General features: G+C 39.6%; 1 pseudogene across 1 annotated transcript in view; it reads left to right on the forward strand.

Annotated features, from left to right (window-relative positions):
* Positions 1 to 17,872, forward strand: part of LOC308610414 (centrosomal protein of 78 kDa-like) — a 30,574-nt pseudogene extending 12,702 nt beyond the window's left edge. The window contains exons 9-15 of the transcript in view: positions 1,040 to 1,167; positions 2,358 to 2,407; positions 3,818 to 3,948; positions 12,999 to 13,076; positions 14,767 to 14,933; positions 16,206 to 16,377; positions 17,286 to 17,872. The product of the transcript in view is annotated as a centrosomal protein of 78 kDa-like (transcript). The remainder of the gene's footprint in view (positions 1 to 1,039; positions 1,168 to 2,357; positions 2,408 to 3,817; positions 3,949 to 12,998; positions 13,077 to 14,766; positions 14,934 to 16,205; positions 16,378 to 17,285) is intronic.
* Positions 17,873 to 19,922: the final 2,050 nt, after the last annotated feature.

A 19,922-nucleotide genomic window follows, 5' to 3' on the forward strand; every position in this document is an offset into this window, starting at 1 on the left:
AAATATAGTAGAAAGCAGCAGCATAGCACAGGGAGATCAGCTTGGTGCTTTGCGATGACCTAGAGGGGTGGGATAGGGAGGGTGGGAGGGAGGCTCAAGAGGGTGGGATATGGGGACATGTGTATGCATATGGCTGATTCGCTTTGTTGTGTAACAGAAACTAACACAGAATTGTGAAGCAATTATACTCCAATCAAGATCTATTAAAATAAATAAATAAAATAACATAAAATATAGTAGCTTTGAAGGATAAATATAACCATTTTAACCTATGATGTTTGTTTTCAGTAAATTCAAATTAAATATTTAAATGTGAATTTTAATATATGGCTTGTTCTAAGTAAAATATTAACACGTAGGTCTAGTTTTTGCAACCAAATGTTTCCTATAAAGATACTTGCCTCTTTACTACTGAAATATAGGGTAAGTCTCCACATTTCACTCTTTCATCCAGTGGGTTTCATTTGTTTTTTTGTGCGTTTTCTATATGAAATCAAAGGAGCAGTGAAGGTTGACAGGCTTATAGGAGGGTAAAATTGACTCACCTACCCCCCAGCAACTTGCAGCCTTATAACTTGTATTGTTTTTCCATAGAAAAATTCATCTTAAATTTAACTTTTGGTCTACTTCTGAAGATTCTGTTTGGCAGAAGTCATGGGTGTATCTGTGTTTCTGTGTCCTTGAGATTCAGAAATGCCAAAGGTGTTCTAAGATTCAGGAAACTTGAGTGTTTCTGCATGATACATAAAATGTATCATACTTTGGGATTTTTTTAAAACTTTTATTTTTGCATTTCTGCACATCTCAATACTTTTGTTTTAGTTAAAATAACTTGTTACTGTAGAGAACTTATGTTTTTTAAAAATGCTGGCTTTTGTAAAACCTTTGTACAAAACCGATCCTCTTTTTAATGGGCTTGGCATCGTTGTCAAGTGCCTTTTTGATTCCTTTCGACGTGTGCACGTGTGACATTTGCTCTGTAGACCTTTGGTGCATCTTGATTCCTTCTTTTCATGCTTTGTCAAACGTAGTCTTGGCCGCAAAGAAGCCTGTAAGTAATGGAAGGAAATACTCTGCTGGTAAAGAATGTTACCCTCCTGAAGCGCTACCACCTGGAGTGTCTGGTTTCCGGCCATTGTGTCCTGCAGAAAGTGCAAAAAGCAACAGGTAACCTGTTTGCATTCCCTGTCTTTTTCAGTCCTTTAGAGTTCTTTATTTTGGAACTTGTATTATGTGGGTGGTCTCTGGTATTTTGTGTAGAGGAAAAAAGGTAACTCACACATGGCTTCTGCCTAATGAGCCCTCTAAGGAAGAAAAATTAAAAGTAATTGGGAGTTTCAAGTTGTTTCTCAGGTGTCACAACAGAGGTAACTCCGTGGGAGTCTTGAGGAGACTAAAATGATCACCAATTGTGCATGTGAGAGAAGTTTGATTAAAGGCAGGTGTAGTTGAGCGAAGCCCTACAGCACAGAAGTAGGAATTTGGATACGTATGAATGGGAAAAAAGACATTTTAGGCATGGGAAATAGTTTAATGCAGAATGGATGAAAAATGTGCATTAGACCTATTCTAAATCAACTGGCTTATTAACTCAGTAAATCAGATTTAGTGAGTCAAACTAGCATTAGCTGATTTCTTATCCAGGGGATAGCTGTTCATAGTAATTTTTGTCACAGAACAGTAAATAAAATGGTTGAATTATAGCTTTAGGCTTGCTAAGTGAAATAGATGGCTCTAGATGATCTTCAGGTGACTTACTTGGTAGTAATCAGGAAATTGGGGATTAACAATTGCTTAAGAAAACAAAGAGAATTGATTTTAAATAGTACTTGAAGTAGTTCCTGTGTAAAATATCTGTTCAGTTGCTCATGTTAAATGGATGTTTCTAATCCCCACTGGACAACCGACTACTTTTTTGCAAATGGTAATGTGAATTGCTGTTGCATAAACTATAGTGTTGAATCCCCAGTGTTTGCACTTGAGTTTCACAGCTCTGTGGTTTCCTGTCTTCTTCCTGAGACACTTAATTGCAGGTCCATCCTCCTCACACAGGGGGGTAAATTAGAGAACGATTAATATCAACATTTAAAGAAGTGAGACTGAAATCTCAACCATCCTGAACATAGGAGCTGAAGGGGCCTCTCAGCAGTTCAGAGAGTGATTACCAAGCCAGTAGGCTGAATTCTGTTCTGTTTTCTCCGTAGCAGAGCCCTCCAGGTCCTTGTTTTGAGCTTATTTATTTTTATACACAATTCTGTATGGATACTGTTCATACTACTAAATAGTTGTATTAACTGGGTTTAACTGGTGATGTATTTACATGAAGATCTAACTTCATTTTGTTGCTATCTTTTTAGGGGCTTTCTATTCATCAAAGCTCGTGATGTATGTAATCAGTTGGTGGTGTGTAGCTATCATATTTATGATATATAGGGCTTGAATTGGGAAAGGTGGATGGTCATTCTTCTTGCTTTTTAAACTGACAGAGCCTTACATGAAGCATTTCCCTCTCTGAAATAAATCCATGTAAAACATGTTTGGTCGCTCTCCCAATGCAACTGTGTATTTGTGTGGATTTAGTGCACACCTGGCAGCCTTGTGGTTATGTCTGTAAACAAGGAAGCCTGTTTTCCAGTCCGCAAATCAGCTGTTACCCAGTGAAACGAACTTGACTGCCATTTCTGACCCCTCACATGGAGCTGTCATACTCAAGAATGTTCACGTTTTCAAGAAACGTTGTTTGCGGGCTATATGTACAAATTCCTGATCTGAAAGCCAATATAAAGCAACATCTCCCAAACCTCTGCTCTCTCACCAAGACCACACACATTCCCTCGCTTATGGCCTCGTGGCAAGCTAATACTGTCAGTATCAGACTCTCCTTCCCAGTGGTCTTGGGAGACTGCATAGTTGCTCTGTGAAAGGCACCACTGCTGAGGTTGAGAGAAGAGCATCTTGGGTGTCAGTCCTGGCCTTGCATTCCCAGAGAGAGGGGTGTGCACCTCGTTCTCCTGTTAGGGTTTTCCTATGCTGCAGGGTTTGCTGCTTGTTGTCAAAATGATGTCCTAGTGACTTGTCTTCTGCGTGGTTTATAATCCCAGCACAGTTCTTTATGATCTGTAGACTTTTATGGGGTTGTGGCCAGGTCAGTTTTTAAATGTTTGGAAATGTCCTATTGAACAACATTGCAGTGGCAGTGAAGCTTGCTGGGAGAATTGTTGCCGTAGTTTTGGCTTAAGGGTGGTGAGAAGATGAAATTTTTGATGGGTCAGTTTTAGTTGTGTATGTGTATGTGATTTATTTTTTTAAATTCTAATGTCTATTATTCACAGCTTAGATATGTTGACTTCCTGATTATTCATCAGTCCCTTTACTGATGTATTTTCCTCTGAAAAACTACATTTTCTTCCAGACTGTTTTTGTCTGATGGTGAAGAATAAATTTTTCATTTGCAGTATAAAGTTGATCTGAGAAAAAATGTTTACCTTGGATCTTCACTTGGCTTCTGTGAAAGAAACGTAATAAAATAATATGGGCAATTCCCATTACTAATCCTAACCACGTACAACAGAGGTCTGTACAGTAACATAGCAAAAATAAGTTCCTGTACTTTTACTTAGTCATTGCCTGTTTTACACTAAAGAGCAGTGAGGGACATTTATAAAGAATGATACCTCAGATCACTTTTGTTAAATGTCCTCTAATATTTGGATATTTGGTATCTGGCTTGTGTTGTCTTTTATACAATCTTGTCTTCTTTCTTTGCACTTTAGTTTAACAACTCTGTGGTTTCCTATCTTCTTCTTGTGACACTCAGGTCCATCAGAATTTCCTGTGACTGTGACAGTAGAGAGTCCTTCCTCCTCAGAAATCGAAGAGGTCGATGATTCCTCAGAACGTGTTCAGGAGGAGCCAGAGAAAATCCATTTGAAACAAGAAGCATTGCAGGTAGAAAGTTATCACTTTAAAGCTATAGAGAAGATTATTTTTCAAACGGAAGGCTGATTGCAACACAGCACAGCTTGTGTGAGGGTTCTGTTTTCTCCTCCCATCTGCGTTGTATCCCCTTGAATGGTTCCTTAAGCTTAGACCAAGGTGAATGGTGGACATTTGAACTCTAAGAAACTAAAATCAAAACATGTCGTTAGTAATATATTTTCCTTTGCTTAGAAGCTTAGTATTTTAGATTTAGGGAGAAGCTTAGTGATCATAAGATAAGGAAATTGAGTTCTGAATGAATACAGTCAGCTGATTCAGTGCTCTTGTTTTACAGATGAGAAAATGGACAGTTCTAGTTGAACTCTCTTTTTATAAGAGGAAAATATGGCCTCATTTTAAATAAAAGTAAAGTTGAAAAAAGTTTTGATGTTGATATTCTCCTTTCCTAAAATCAAAAATATCAAGAAGCTACATTCTATTGCCAAATAAACCTGACCTCTAATGTCATTCCATACTTTTGTTTGTATGGACAGAAAAGAAAAATTGATTTTTATAAGAAATTTTTGCACCTCAAAATTAATATATTTATTTTATTTCAACTTTAATGCAGAGCTGAACATTTCTAGTAAATAAAGGAACACCATTTGGGGGGGACCTTGTCTTTGTGCTACAAAGTCCATGTTTAATTTTTTAAAATTATTTAATATGATTTTTTCTTCGTATGAAACATGACACTTGACAGGTTTCAGAACTAATTATCCCATTATTGTAGGACTACGGGAACTACTCTTTGATTTTCAAAAGAGAAAGTTAGATTTTTATTTTTTAATTAAAATTAATGATAATATAGAGAAATTTTAAGAAAAGAACTTAGAAAATTATGAAATGTTGGAGTAGGAGAAATCTATAGTTCATGTAGAGTTACTCCCTTTCGTTTTATAAATGCGCACCTACAATTTGTAGAACGTAAGTGGTTTATTAGTAAATGGCAGAGTATGACTAGACCCTAGAGCATCTAACCCGCATTCCTTGTTATTTTAGATGTGGTGTATTCATTTCCTTCACGAATAGACCATGAGATTGTATTTGTAAAAGCAGTAATAGACAGTGGGGAAGTCCAAGAAGTTTAAACACTGGGACCACAGAATAGCAGATTCAGAATGCACTGAGAACCCTTTTAGCTCTTCTCTGTTTTGACAAGACACTACAATGATGGTATCAAAGTGTTTAAGTATATATGCACACAACTATCAAGAGATTTCAACATAGTTTTGAAAGAAGACAGGTGGAAGAGTGTGAAACTGAAGCAGTAGAACAGAGGAAAAGCATCACCTAGAATATGCACAGGGACCACGTGCAACTGAGGAGGATTCTGACCCCACCTGAAAAAGCAGCCCCATGCTCAGGTGCGCATGTAGGAGAGAGGGTGGAGTTAGTTAAAAGTGTGACCAATAGGGGAGCTCATTGAAGGGATGTGTTTGGAGGAGTGGACTCCCAGCCCCGCCCTCACCCTCCTGAAATGAGATGATTTCATTTTGAAAACAGTGAAACTGGTGAGAACTGGGGCAGCTACTGTGAGTTTTTACACCCTAGAAAACTGTTTTTGGGGGAGATCCTGTTACAGTTACTCCCCGCTTCTTCCTGCATAAGAAGCCAATCAATCGTTGACTTCAGGGAGCTTTCTGTGCTCATTCTTAAATAGAAAATAACTGTCATTTGCCTGTTAGTTGAGTAAAGCTTACAACATGAGAGAGGGGAAAGAGTGCAAACATATCCTAGTAGGACCAGGGACAATTTAGGGCACAGAATAATTTAAGAAAAAACCCTAATTAGAATCCTGAGAGAGGTTTAAAAAGAGCTAGCAACTATAAAATAAGACTAGGGTATTAATGAAAAGGAGAATGGTCAGAAAGCAAGAGAGGTCTCCTGGAAATGAAAATATGGTTGCTGAAATAAATTCAGTAGGAATTTAAAAAATTTCTCAGTATATAAAAAAGAAAGACACAATGGAAAATGTGATAGAAATATGTTAGAGAGGCTGCATCTGGGAGATCCCACATGTTACTATTAGAAAGTCCAGACCCAGAAAAAAAATGGAGGGAAGCTGTCAAAGGGCAACAAAATTCCCCACAGCTGAAAGTAGACATCAGGCCTCAGATTGAAAATAGTTATGCAAGATGAGTAAGAATAGACTCATACCTAGGCACCCTTCATTGTGAAACTTTCAAATACTGAAAAAATAAATTAAAATAGAATAAAATACTGAGAGGATACATCCATTCCAGAGAGAAAAATACTGGTCACCTAAAAAAAAAGGTTACAATCTGACTTTATCATACTTGTCATGAGCACCATGGATCCTGGAAGGCATTAGAAAGATACCTCCAAAGTTTTTCAGGCACATAATTTTCACCCTAGGGGTTTGTATCCAGCCAAACTATCAGTCATAAGTGGAGGCTGAAGAAGATATTTTGTACCCAAAGAAATTTGAAAAATTGACCTCCTGTGCTACACCTTAAGCTATTTATAGACATAATCCAGCAAAATGAGGCAATAAACCAAGAAGGAAGGTAATAGGGGATTCAGTGCAGATTGCAGCTAGTCTAGAGTGGAGAGGCTTCTATTGATTGTGTGATTGAGAGCTTAGAAACACCTTGAGGCATATCGTACTTACTAGGTGTTAGGCACTGTTGGAAGGGAGGATGGAGAGGAAGAGGAGAAGGAACTTGAACTCCAGAGGAGAAAAGGCTATACGGACATAAAGCTGAAGCACACTGAACTATGGTTGATTTTTAACCTACTATTGGTGAGGAAGGGAAGAATCCACTTCAACTTGACACTATAGATGTCCCCCTTTTCAGTGACACACAGGGGTAATGACCACCTATATAATTTGTTGTCCAAACCGGAACTTGTCCAAACTCCTTACACTTCAATAGTGTAAGGAGGCATTCTAATGCTGTAACATCAGGACAACAGGTATAAACTGGAACAGCCCAAGGCGGCTTGGGGTATGTGGTCACCCTGCACAAGGGCAGTGACACTGGCACAGTATGGAACGAGGTATAGTCTATACACAGAGACACAGTACATCTGCAGTGGGCAATATTAATTTCATTGTAATAATGGCAATACTGTCTTGGTTTGCAGCTTTTATTGCCAACTTGCATGTAATCACAAATAACTAAAGTAAACTATACTTAGTATGTATTAGTATTAACTTGGTATGTACTGAAATGTATTGTGTACTAGTATGTACTTAGCATATATTAGGCTCTAAGTGTTTTTGCATATATTAACTCATTTAATCCTCTGAATAGCCTTATGAGGTTGGTGCTAATATCATTCCCACTTTTGAGAGCAGGAAGCTAAGTCAGGGAAGGAACTTGCCCAGGCTGTACCTAATTTAAGGTTGGATCGAGGCTTTGAGTTTAGGCTCTCTGCCTGTTCTCTTAAACCTTACTCCGTACTGACTCTCAAGTAACAGAAGACTTAACTGCACATAGAACAGAATATAAATTTCAACTTTGACAACGTAACAGCTGGGTTTGGAAGGTAGACAGGAGGTAGAAAAAAGGGAAGATGGTAAGAATGTCCTCATTTTACAAAGCGTGACGTTGAGAGAGCTTCTAGTTGATCAACAATGTAGGTTTTTAAGTATATGACTACAAGTCAAAGAGATCATGAGCAGTGGAATAACTCATGATGACATAACTTTACTGAGCAGTGTGGACATAGGAAAGAGTGTAGAGGAACTAAACCCTTACTTATTAGTAAGTTAGAAAGTGAACTGATAACGCCTCCAATTTAGTGAGAAAATAGTCATGTAAGAGTATTACTTGGACATGGAGAAGAATTCAAAATAACAATAGTTGGACCTCCCTGATGGCGCAGTGGTTAAGAAACTGCCTGCCAAGGCAGGGGACACGGGTTCGAGCCCTGGTCCGGGAAGATCCCACATGCCACGGAGCAGCGAAGCCCGTGCACCAGAACTACGGAGCCTGTGCTCTAGAGCCCGTGAGCCACAACTACTGAGCCCACGTGCCACAACTACTGAAGCCTGCGCGCCTAGATCCTGTGCTTTATAACAAGAGAAGCCACCGCAATGAAGAGTAGCCCCCGCTCGCCGCAACTAGAGAAAACCTGCACGCAGCAACGAAGACCCAATACAGCCAAAAGTAAATAATAATAATAAAATAATAAAAAATAACAATATTTGATGTAAACCTCATAAAAAAGGAAATCCATACAGCCAGTAAACACAGAAAAGTGTACGACTTCATGAAGTAATAAGTGAAAAGTGAGTCAAAACCAAGGAAACTACATGTCAATCAGATTGACAAATACATAAATAAAAAGTCTGGTAGTATCAGGTATTGTAGACCTGAAGTACTATGGGAATCTTCTACCCTGTTTATACTGGAGTATAAATCGACACAACTACTTTGGAAAGCATTTAGCACTCTCCATCAACTGGAGGTATATAAATAGCCTGTGAGCCAGCAGCCCTCACCCCCGCCCTGTGTAAATGCACCAGAATAACGGGTACAGCAGGATTCCTGTCCATGATTTGCATTAGCACAAACTGAAAACAAACCAAATGTCCATTAAGAGTCAAAAATTAAATAAATGATGTGTATTTGTACAGTGGGAAAACTATCCAGCAATAAAATTGAATGAACTAGAGCTACAGGCAGCAATGTGGATGAATTTTTTAAACCAATGTTGAGAGAAAGAAATAAGATAGAAAAGACTTCATATACTATGATCCTGTACATAAAGTTAGATGTTGACACAACTAAACTCTTTTGTTAGGGATGCATGCAGGTTAAAGGAAATGACTGTCAAGAAGTGAGGTTGGTGTTTAACCGGGAAGAGGGAAGGAGCTTGTGATGAGAAAAGGATATGGGGGGTTTTTGCGATGCTGACAAGTATCAATACTTTCAGCTTCGAGTAGTGCTTATGTAAGTATTCTCTTTTTCTTTGTCACATTGACAGTTTTGTTCTGTGCACTTCTCAGTACACATATCGTATTTTACAATTAAAAACTGCATAAAGAATCGGTCGCTTCTTGAGTGCTGGATGTGGGAGAGGGATGAGACCGTTTCATTTGAAGCCCTTCACTACTGTTTGCATTCGCATGTTCATTCATTCAGCATTAATTGCACATATTCTATGTACCAAGCACTCTTCTAATTTTATATGTGTTTTAACTCATGTAATTCTCACAAGAGCTCTGTAATATGGGAGCTTATCTCCATTTTATAGATGAGGAAGTTGAGGCCTAGAGTTATACAACTTGTCCAAGGTTATGTAGCTAATGGGTAGTGCCAGGCCCATTTGCCTCAGAGAATCTGAATATTTACAATATAATCTAAAAGAGAAATTTAATTACTAATTATAAGCAAAAAAATTGCACATTAAAGAAGATGACAAGTTTTCATCTATCCAGTTAGAGAAAAACACACAGTCTGTCTTTCACACACGTACATCTTATATGTACGTGTGTGGCAGGGATTTTCCTTATTAAGCAATTATTTATTGACCGTCTACGTTGTGCTAGGCACAGGTGCTGGGGATAAACACTTAATAAAATACACCCCCTATCTTCAAATAACTTGCACTCTAAGTGAGGAAGTAAGCCAACAGTTACAGTAGAGGTTATATACCAAGTGATACATCGCTGATGGCAGTGTAAAATCTCAGAAATCTTTTGGAAAGAAGTCTGGAGATAGGTACCTCAGAGCCTTAAAAATGTTCATTTGCTTTGATCTCAAACTCATTTTTATGGATTTATTGTAAGAATGTTATTCTCAATATGGAAAAAAGCCTTCATATGCATAAAAACGGTTATTTTGTCTGATAATACTGAAAAGTTGGAAAGAATTTAAATCTGTAAAATGGTTAACCAGTAAACCCACTCAGTGGAATATTTTGTAGCCCGCACAAAAAAATCAAGGTTATGAATCCCCTGATTATATGAGAAATGATTGATTACAATGTTAAATGGAGAAAAGTTGAACATAAAATTTGATATCCAATATGATGGGAGCTTTGCCCCAGAAAAATCACCCTAGCTGGTGTACAGAAGGGTGGAATGGAGAGCAGATGGAAGGAAGGAAAATTATTCCAAAGCCTTATCATTAGTCTTACTTAAGTAATAGAATATCAAGCAATTTTACTTTCTAACTTTTTTGGTTCCATATGTCCATGTAAGGGACATGAATTCTGAATACTTTGTAGGAGGAGGGTACACTTTTTCACAAAAATTGAACACTGTGTTCTAATTCCCTCCATTAGAGGGAGAAACTGTTGCATGTAATTGCACTTTGATGTGCTATTTAGAACCAGTCAGGAATTTTAGTCTACTTTCCTCTGACCGTGCTGAGGGTTTTTTGTTTTTTTGTTTATTTGTTTAGAATTTCTTTGAAATCAGTTTTAGAAGATTGACTAAACCATTATATTAAAAGTAGAGGAATTCTGCAATTTTTTCCCCTTTTTCCCCATTGAAAACTTGACTGGCTTTAGTAATGAAACATTAAAGAATTTGAAGTTCTTAGACTGTCAATTTTTTAAACATGTTCTGAATATAAAAATATATGTTCATTGAGCAAATGTTTGAAAACAATGAATAACTTCTTGAAGGAAATAAAAGCCACCTCTGCATGTACACACACCTAATCTGTTCTTTTGTCTTAAAAAAGTATCAGAAATATTTTGCCATGTCACTAACTACTCTTCTACATCAGAGAATTTGATTAAGCTTATGCATCATCTCCCAGGAAAAACGCACAGATATATTTTGAATGTAGCACTCCTGAAGCCCATTCATGAACTCTGGTTGAGACCTCTTGTCATTCTTAGTGGCTTCATAGAGCATTCCTTCAGACGATGAGCTGTTTTTATTTAAACCAGTCCCAATTCAGAGGCTCTTAGCTTTCTTCTAGGGTTTGGTTATCAACAATCTTATGACATCATGTTGGTAGATAAATCTTTGCCCACATCTTTGATTTCCTTAGGGTAAACTCCTGATGTAGGATTGTTGTTAGGTACCAAAAGCTACTCTCCAGAAAGTGATACCAGCTCCTCTCCCAATGATGGCAGGTAATAGAGTTCCTCATTCTTTAAGTGATTGTTCAAAGCAGTTAACATGTATAAATATACCTTACTGTTTTCATAAGTATAGGTATTATGATTGTTTATCACTGCATAAGAAACCACCCCAAAACAGTGGCCTAAAACAATGACAATCATTTATTTTGTTCACGAACCTGGAGGTTGAGTAGAATATTAATTCTTTTACTACACTCTTACTGACTGAAAACAATACCTATTTGACTAGCTCAGAGTTCTGTAGGTCAGAAGTCCAGGCACAGCGTGACTGGGCTTCCTGCTCAGATACACACGGGAACATGTGGGTTCCCTCCTGAGAGTGTTAAAGCACGTGAAATTTAAGTGTAAGATATTGAGCCCCAAACGTTGGATGTTCACCATAGTTTGTGTGGGCCACAGAGCTGAAATCAAGATGTCAGTCTGGCTGTGTTAGCGTCCAGAGGCTCTGGGAAAGAATGCCTACAGGCTTCTTCCGGCTTGTTGGCATAATTCAGATTCTGGAGTTGCAGGACAGAGGTCCCCATTTCCTTGCTGGCTGTCAGTCGGGGGAGAGTTTCAGCTCCTAGAGGCCTCTCGCTTGCCTTCTCTGCCGCAGCATTGGACTTCTTCAGAGCCAGCAATGGAGAGTCTCCCTCTTGTGCCTTTTGTACTTCAATTCAGGAAGAGTTCAGGTCCTTTTCGTGGGGTGCCTGAGTAGGCCACATCCACCTAAAGTAATCTCCCTATCTTAAAAGATCAACTGATTTTGAACCTTAATTCCATGTGCAAAATCCCTTCACTACAGCACCTACATTTAGAGTTTGATTGGATAAGTGGAAGGTTTGTGTACTTCAGTAAGTGGTCATCTTGGAGGCTCTGTCAGAATTCTGCCTATTGCAAGCAGTGTCCCCACTTCAAGGACCGAAGTGTCTTAGTTCCTAAAACTCCTAAGATAGTTTATCAGTGTTCATTTTATTTCAGTGACCTTGGTGAAGGGAAGACTACCACCACCGTGAGCAGGAATGGCAGCCAGCTTCCTGAGTCCACAGTGTGGCTCTGCTACTTAGTGGTGTGACCTTGGCTGTGCTGCTCTACTTACTCTACTTCTCTGCCTCTGTTTCCCTCATCTGTAAAATAACATGGAGTTAGTGATCGTTCTTTCCTTGTAGGGTTTTTTGTTTTATAAATTTATTTTTGGCCGCGTTGGGTCTTCGTTGCTGCTCGCCAGCTTTCTCCAGTTGCGTCGAGCGGGGGGCTACTCTTCGTTGCGGTGCGGTGGCTTCTCTTATTGCGGAGCACAGGCTCTAGGCGCGCAGGCTTCAGGAGTTGTGGCACGTGGGTTCTAGAGCGTAGGCTCGGTAGTCGTGACGCACAGGCTTAGTTGCTCTGCGGCATGTGGGTTCTTCCTGGACTAGGGCTCGAACCCGTGTCCCCTGCACTGGCAGGCGGATTCTTAACCACTGTGCCAGTAGGGAAGCCCCCTCTTAGGGTTTTGATGATTCGATTATTTAATACCCAGGGAACTCCAGGAACAGTGCTTGACTGTAAATTGCTTTAAAAGTGATTACTTTTTTAAAACATGCTTTTGAATCTGCAATTATGCAATTCAGGTATGCTAAGCAGGTTCGTTAATAGGACTTCCTGCTATAAAGAGACCCACAAATAAAAATAGAATTTTTCTTTCTTGGTCGTAACTTCTTATTTCTGACTTACTATGTTATATGCATATGCCTTTTATGGTGGGCTGCCACAAATTTATGTTGGAAAGAGTGGACTTTAAATAAATCTTTGCAAATTGGATAGATTTTGATCATTCATTTCACTGGCATGGTATGATATGACCAGTAGCAGACTAAAATCTGAGTTCACTCCTGGCTCTGCCCCTAAATCCTGATGAGACCAATAGCTGGAAAGGCTTTTGGATATTATACTATGAATTACTTATAATATTGACTCTGTTTGTTTAGGAAACCCTGGAGGAGTGCCTAAAGCAGTTAAAGGAGGAAAGAGTAATAAGACTGAAGGCTGATAGACGAGTCAGTGAGGTAAACACGTTTCATCTGCTTTTGAGAGTGTTTTGGTTTTATTTTGATTTGATTTTAAGCCATATACACATATTTTGTAAGCTTTAAAACTGTAATATGTTGCAAATCGGTGGTATCATATGGACTTTTGCATTTACTGGTATTTAGTGATCATATGATCTACATTCCAGAAAGCATGTTTTTAAAGATGTGAAAATCTGGTTTTGTGTATGTGTGTGTGTGTGTGTGCTTTTATATGACATTAGCTTATTTCCTGTTCATGATTCTTTGATTCAAGAAGGCACTTTCTGTGCATGTATTGTATATACAGTAACATAAAAGACATGATGAGACTCTCCTGGCAATGAATTAGGAAAGTGAATCATTTAAATAAATTTAAGATATTGGAAAACTTCTAAGAATGCAATGAAAAATAAAAATATATACTATGAGAATTACATTAGGTAATGTGCATGAAAGCAGGGCATAATCTAAAAAGTTCTATCTAAATATAATTTATCACAGGGTGAGTGTAGGGAGGAATTTTTAAAAGTGCATCCATTGGATTGGCAGACACTCATTCAATAAATGTTGAGTACCTGCTCATGTAAGGCAAACGGGGCATCATGAACATTAACGGCCTTTCTGAGAAATACGAGAGTTGAGCTTACAGGGGGTTTTAAGTGCGTAGATGCTGAGCGGAAGGGGAAGAGTGCACGGGGGTGAATATGTTCAAGAAGCCAAAGAAAATATTGGTGATCGTACATTTAATAAATTGGGTTGGGTATGATTTAGGACTTTTAAACGTAAGCATTAGATATTTTACTCACTAAAGTTAATTCTTTTTTTTTTTTTTTTTTCTTTTTGCGGTATGCGGGCCTCTCACTGCTGTGGCCTCTCCCGTTGCGGAGCACAGGCTCCGGACGCGCAGGCCCAGCGGCCATGGCTAACGGGCCCAGCCGCTCCGCGGCATATGGGATCCTCCCAGACCGGGGCACGAACCCGTATCCCCTGCATCGGCAGGCGGACTCTCAACCACTGCGCCACCAGGGAGGCCCTAAAGTTAATTCTTAACATTCATCAGAGTTGTAATATGTTTTGTTCAAATCAGATTCTATAATTCACTTTCTAATTTAAGGGAAACTTAAAGCAGGTCATTTTCCAATGTGGAATGAGGCTCCATTATGAATTGAACCAGTTAGAAATGTGATCTTTTGTGAAAGATCATTAATAAAACGGTAACTTGGGTTTATTTATATACCACCTAAGTGTTATATAGGAAACTTTGTTGGGTGCCTGTGGGCTTTGGTTATTATGTGATATGGTCTCTGTCTTTACTGGCGGAGGGTTACATTAATTATAAAATAATTACATTTTGAGTGTTTTAGTTTTGTTCCTTGAAACTAGGCAAGACTACTTTTTCTTTGTTTGTTGTTTTTTGGGTTTTTTTTTGCGGTATGTGAGCCTCTTACTGTTGTGGCCTCTCCCGTTGCGGAGCACAGACTCCGGACGCACAGGCTCAGCGGCCATGGCTCACGGGCCCAGCCGCTACGCAGCATGTGGGATCTTCCCAGAGTGGGGCACGAACCCGTGTCCCCTGCATCGGCAGGCGGACTTGCAACCACTGCGCCACCAGGGAAGCCCAAGGCAAGACTACTTTTGATGACAATGAGAAAAAATCATGTCAGACGTTTTCAGTCTTCTTGTATAGCTGGAACATGAAAATGCCCAGTTAAGAAACACAACTTTCTCTTTGTCTGAAGCCCTTCATGCCCACTCATTGACAAGCATGATCCTGGATGATGAAGGTGTTTGGGGCAGCACTGAGAATTCTTTTCAGAAGTTCCATGCTTTCCTGGTTCTCCTTAAAGATGCTGGGTTAGTTCATTTCTCTTCATGGCATTCTTCTCTTTGCGACTCTAATGGTAGTTTGCTGAGGAACTGGAGCAATTTTCATCACTTACGTGGCTATATTTAGCCAAATTTAGTGTAATTATAGGTAATATAGTTGACATTTTTAAATGAGGAATTAAATTTTTTAAGAAATGCAAATAGGGAAGCCTGCTTTGGTAGAGTGGGGAGCCCATTATAAAAGAGTAACCTGTAGGGCTTCCCTGGTGGCGCAGTGGTTGAGAGTCCGCCTGCCGATGCAGGGGACGCGGGTTCGTGCCCCGGTCTGGGAGGATCCCACGTGCCGCGGAGCGGTTGGGCCCGTGAGCCATGGCCTTTGGGCCTGCGCGTCCGGAGCCTGTGCTCCGCAGCAGGAGAGGCCACAACAGTGAGAGGCCCGCATACAGCAAAAAAAAAAAAAAAAAAGAGTAACCTGTAGACAGAGTAATTAGTAGGTATAGTTGTTTTGTAAAGACTAAATTAAAGGCAGTTTTCATTGAAAATAGTCGGGAATGCATAAGAATTTTCCTATCTTTCACTTCTTTTGCTTGTTTGATAAGTTTGAATTAAAGTTATCTTTGCCTTAGACATAAAAATGATTATTAATCTGCAGGGGAGATATAGGTCAGTGGTTCTCAACCGGGAGCAATTTTGCTGAAAGAGGGAAGTGGAGATTGATAGTTGATGGAGTGGTGTTTTGTCAGTGAATGAATTGGTGTTGGTGTTGGGAAGGAAGGAACAAACACATTCTTGGAAACTGGAGGAAAGGTGGTAAAGAAGTGTAGGAATGGAGGTGTGACAGGCAGTGGACAGGGTGCATGGAACATATTGAAGCTTCTAGTGAGACAGTGGGATGTCTCCTAGAGGATGAATCTGGAAATGGCTGAGGATTTGGGGGAGAGAGAGGCTTGTAGTCTGGAGTAGGATGTTAGCTTTTAAGATTTTAGAAGTAGGGCTTCCCTGGTGGCGGGGTGGTTGAGAGTCCGCCTGCCGATGCAGGGGCTATGGTTTGTGCCCAGGTCTGGGAGGATCCCGCATGGCGCGGAGCGGCTGGGCCCGTGACCATGGCCGCTGAGCCTGCGCGTCCGGAGCCTGTGCTCCGCAATGGGAGAGGCCACAGGAGTGAGAGGCCCGTGTACCGCAAAAAAAAAAAAAAAAAGATTTTAGAAGTATTTCATGATTGTAAGTCTGGGGAAATCTAAACTGCTCTTCTGTGATTATAATAACCTTTGTCTTTTCTCCTTTCCTCCTCTCGTCTAGGCTTGGGCAGTTGGCCACAATGGCTGGTATAGATCAGTCAAATTTTCATTTACTAGGTCGTCCCCAGATGAATTCTCCTGTTAGTAGTCCACCTAAAGAAGAAAAGAAGGCACTTGAAGAAGGAAAATCAGAATCAAAACAGGGTGCCCCATAACAAATGCAAAATAGCCAAGTAAATGGACAGAACAGCACTTAATGATTCTAAGAGTGATTAGCAAAAAGGAAATGACCAAGTCAGGGAGAAAACAATAACGATCAGTCTCTAATAGTTCACATGCCCGGGAGCTAGAAGACTCTGGAATCCTTTCGAAATCTGAGATTAGTAAATGTGGGCCCATTTCATGATACTGTACTTTTGTAAATAAGGAGACTGGAAGTTCTTGAGAAAATTTATGAGTTAAAGCAAACTATCCTTAATGAAGAAAGAAGACATTAGAGAAAATATTCCAGATTTTAAATTGTATAAATGTCTGTTCTGTTCATATTTTATCTAGGTTTCTATTTGTATGCAGTCAGCTTACAATGAAGGAACACTAATGAAGGTACACATACTGATATAATTTTTAAAATAAGTAATCCAGACATAGCTAATAGGTAACATATTAGAGTGAATCACCTGGTTATGGGAATGGGAGGGGAAAACCTGTCAGCTTTTCCTCTAGCCTTACTTGGAGCCCCCATCAGCCAATCTCAGAGTGGTCTTGGGAACTGACAGCTTGAGAACACAGTCTGGTCACAAACTATATACGGTTTACATGTGCCTGGAGGATAGAAAAGACATTAATTATCTTACAGAATAGGGTTTTATTTTTAGTGAGGGAAAGGAAATGGGTAATAACTACCCCAATCACCAAAGTCTGAAAACGTAGCGGACATAGCCTTGGTTATAGCTAGGTTAAGCTGAGAATCACTTGGCAAGATATAATTACAAAAAAAACTGGCTCTGAAATCTTCTGATTAATCAATTGACTGTGTTAATAATAAGATTACAGAGTAACATTGAAGTTTTGACCTCTACTTTTTAATGGTTGGCTTTGTTCATCACTGAATTTTTGTCTTGTCTTTTGTCTTCCCCTCCACTTTCCGAAAATTACAGGTGATGCTAGGATTCCTTTGCCTCTCGACTCCTTCCGTGTCCCAGCGTCTACTCAGGAGGCCTTAGAAACTTCCAAAGACAACCTGGGGGTCCCAGTCACAGAGCAGCGGCAGGAGTCTTTTGAAGATTTCATTGCTAGAACATATTCTCCTTCAGCAGACGTCATTTCTGGAACTGGAAGTCAAAGAAAAGAAGAGGAATTATCTAGAAATAGCAGGTCTTCTTCAGAGAAAATGAGCAAAGCAGGTGAATAGACCAAAAAATACTCTGCTAAGAAACAACCTGGGAAGGACCTGCATTCCTGCTCTGACTCACCTGTAAAGCAGAAAAGCAAAGGAATTGGGCAAAATAATTCTTTGGTTAATAAACCAATTAAAAGTGAGTCTTCGAGAAAACACATTTCTGTTAAGAAAGAGAGTAGAATAGTGACTGTGTCATCAAAGACAACTAAAAGTAAACTCAGTGTACTAGAACAGTCTGAAAGTGATACTCTTGGATCTGATTGTGAATTTCAAGAAAGCATCCATACTCTATCACACCTAACGTAGGTCTAAATCTTTTAAAATTATGTTTTTGCCTTCAAATTTTCATAAATTACTTATGTTATTATTATAGCATATGGTGTTTTCAGTTACTTGACTGGAAGCCATTAGAGAAAGATTTTTTTATCTATACTTTTTATTATAATGAAAGTTTGGGTGTACTTTTCCTTGTAACACTTTGCACCATTCATTCAGCTAGTGTTTACTGAGGGCTTCATATGTACAGTACTTTTCTGGGTGCTGTTGCTTTCAGCAGTGAACAAAATAAAGCCTTTACTCTCCTGGAACTAGCACTCTGTGGTGGGAGCAAACATAAACAACAAAGCAGGCTAAGGGTTAAAAAGAGATGGGAATAATAAATGGAATAGTTTTACCATTTGGTTAAACATCAAACTATTATATAAATCACACGGCCAGAAGCCATTGACATATTTTAATTCATAATAACCAGAGAGCCTCAAACATTTACCAAGGCACTTAACCGTGTTTATGGATTACAGCAACGCTCTGAGGTAGGGAACTCTTACCATCCCCATTTTATAGATGAACGGTCTGAGGAGACATTATGTGAGTTGCCCAGAATTACACAGCTATAAGTAAGTGGGAAGTTGCAATGTGACCCGAACCCATGCTCTTTTTTTTTTTTTTAATGTATGGACTTTATTATCTTTCATTTGTTTCTGATTTATGTGAATTTTTTCTTTAAAGATTTTTTATGCTGTCAACCATTTTTAAAGTGTTTATTGCATTTGTTACAGTATTGCTTCTGTTTTATATTTTGGTTTTTTGGCCTCAAGGCATGTGGGATCTTAGCTCCCCGACCAGGGATTGAACCCTCACCCACTCCATTGGAAGGCAAAGTCTTAACCACTGGACCACCAGGGAAGTTCCCCTTACGTGACTATTTTTCTGGCAATTTTTTTAAATTTTATTTTTTATTGACATACACTTGAATTACAGTGTTGTGTTAATTACTGCTGTACAGGAAAGTGACTCAGTTACACATTTCTGTACATTCTTTTTCATATTCTTTTCCATTACGGTTTATCACAGGATATAGAATATAGTTCCCTGTGCTCTACAGTAGGAACTTTTTGGGGTTTTTTTAAATACATGCACTTTTTAAAAATAAATGCATGTATGTATTTATTTTTGGCTGTGTTTGGCCTCTGTTGCTGCACGCGGGCTTCCTCTAGTTGAGGTGCACATGCTTCTCATTGTGGTGGCTTCTCTTGTTGCAGAGCACGGGCTCTAGGTGCCTGGACTTCAGTAGTTGTGACATCCGGCTTAGTTGCTCTCTGGCATGTGGGATCTTCCCGGACCAGGGCTTGAACCCATGTCCCCTGCATTGGCAGGCGTATTCTTAACCACTGCGCCACCAGGGAAGTCCCATGTAGGACCTTTATGTTTATCCATCCTGTATATACACCAGTTTGCATCTGCTAATCCCAAACTCCCAATCCAACCCTCTCCCACCCCCTCCTCCTTGGCAACCGCTAGTCTATTCTCTATGTCCCTGTTTATGTTTCTGTTCACACATAGGCTGTAACCAGGCTCTTAATTACTTTGTTATCCTGTTCCCTTGTTAAGAAGGGTTTAAGGAAGGAACTGAGAGAGAAGCCAGTGACCACTAGAAGTGCAAAAACAGTGGGGCTGTCAGAAAGCACACCTGTCTCCTTCCCCCATTGTGAGCAGAATTTTTAAACGGCAGAGTATGTAAGAGTATGTGATGACACATCTCTGGATTAAATTATGTCTCCCTGGTAAAACATGTACAGATAAGTCTTTAGTTCAATCAGAGTGAAAGGTGAGATCAGAGAAAAGCTGGAGTGTCAGATTTCTTGTAGAAGGTCCTGCCTGATTGTTACTAAGAGGGCTACTACAGTACTAGTTAGTTCATTAGTCATGGGTTGAGTGTTAGAGGAGTGAAACAATGAGCAAGATGTAGTGTTGGCCCTTTAGCAGTGGAGTGAGAGGGGAAGACGCACAGCAGATGTCTCATCCTGCACGTGACCTGCTGTGACGGGCATATTCAGGGCGTTTAGTCAGTGTTTGTGGAAGAAGAGGGGGAGCCGTGAG

The sequence above is a fragment of the Mesoplodon bidens genome (assembly GCF_964165515.1).
Source record: "Mesoplodon bidens genome assembly, contig: HAP1_SCAFFOLD_759, whole genome shotgun sequence".
In the NCBI taxonomy this organism is placed as follows: Eukaryota; Metazoa; Chordata; class Mammalia; order Artiodactyla; family Ziphiidae; genus Mesoplodon; species Mesoplodon bidens.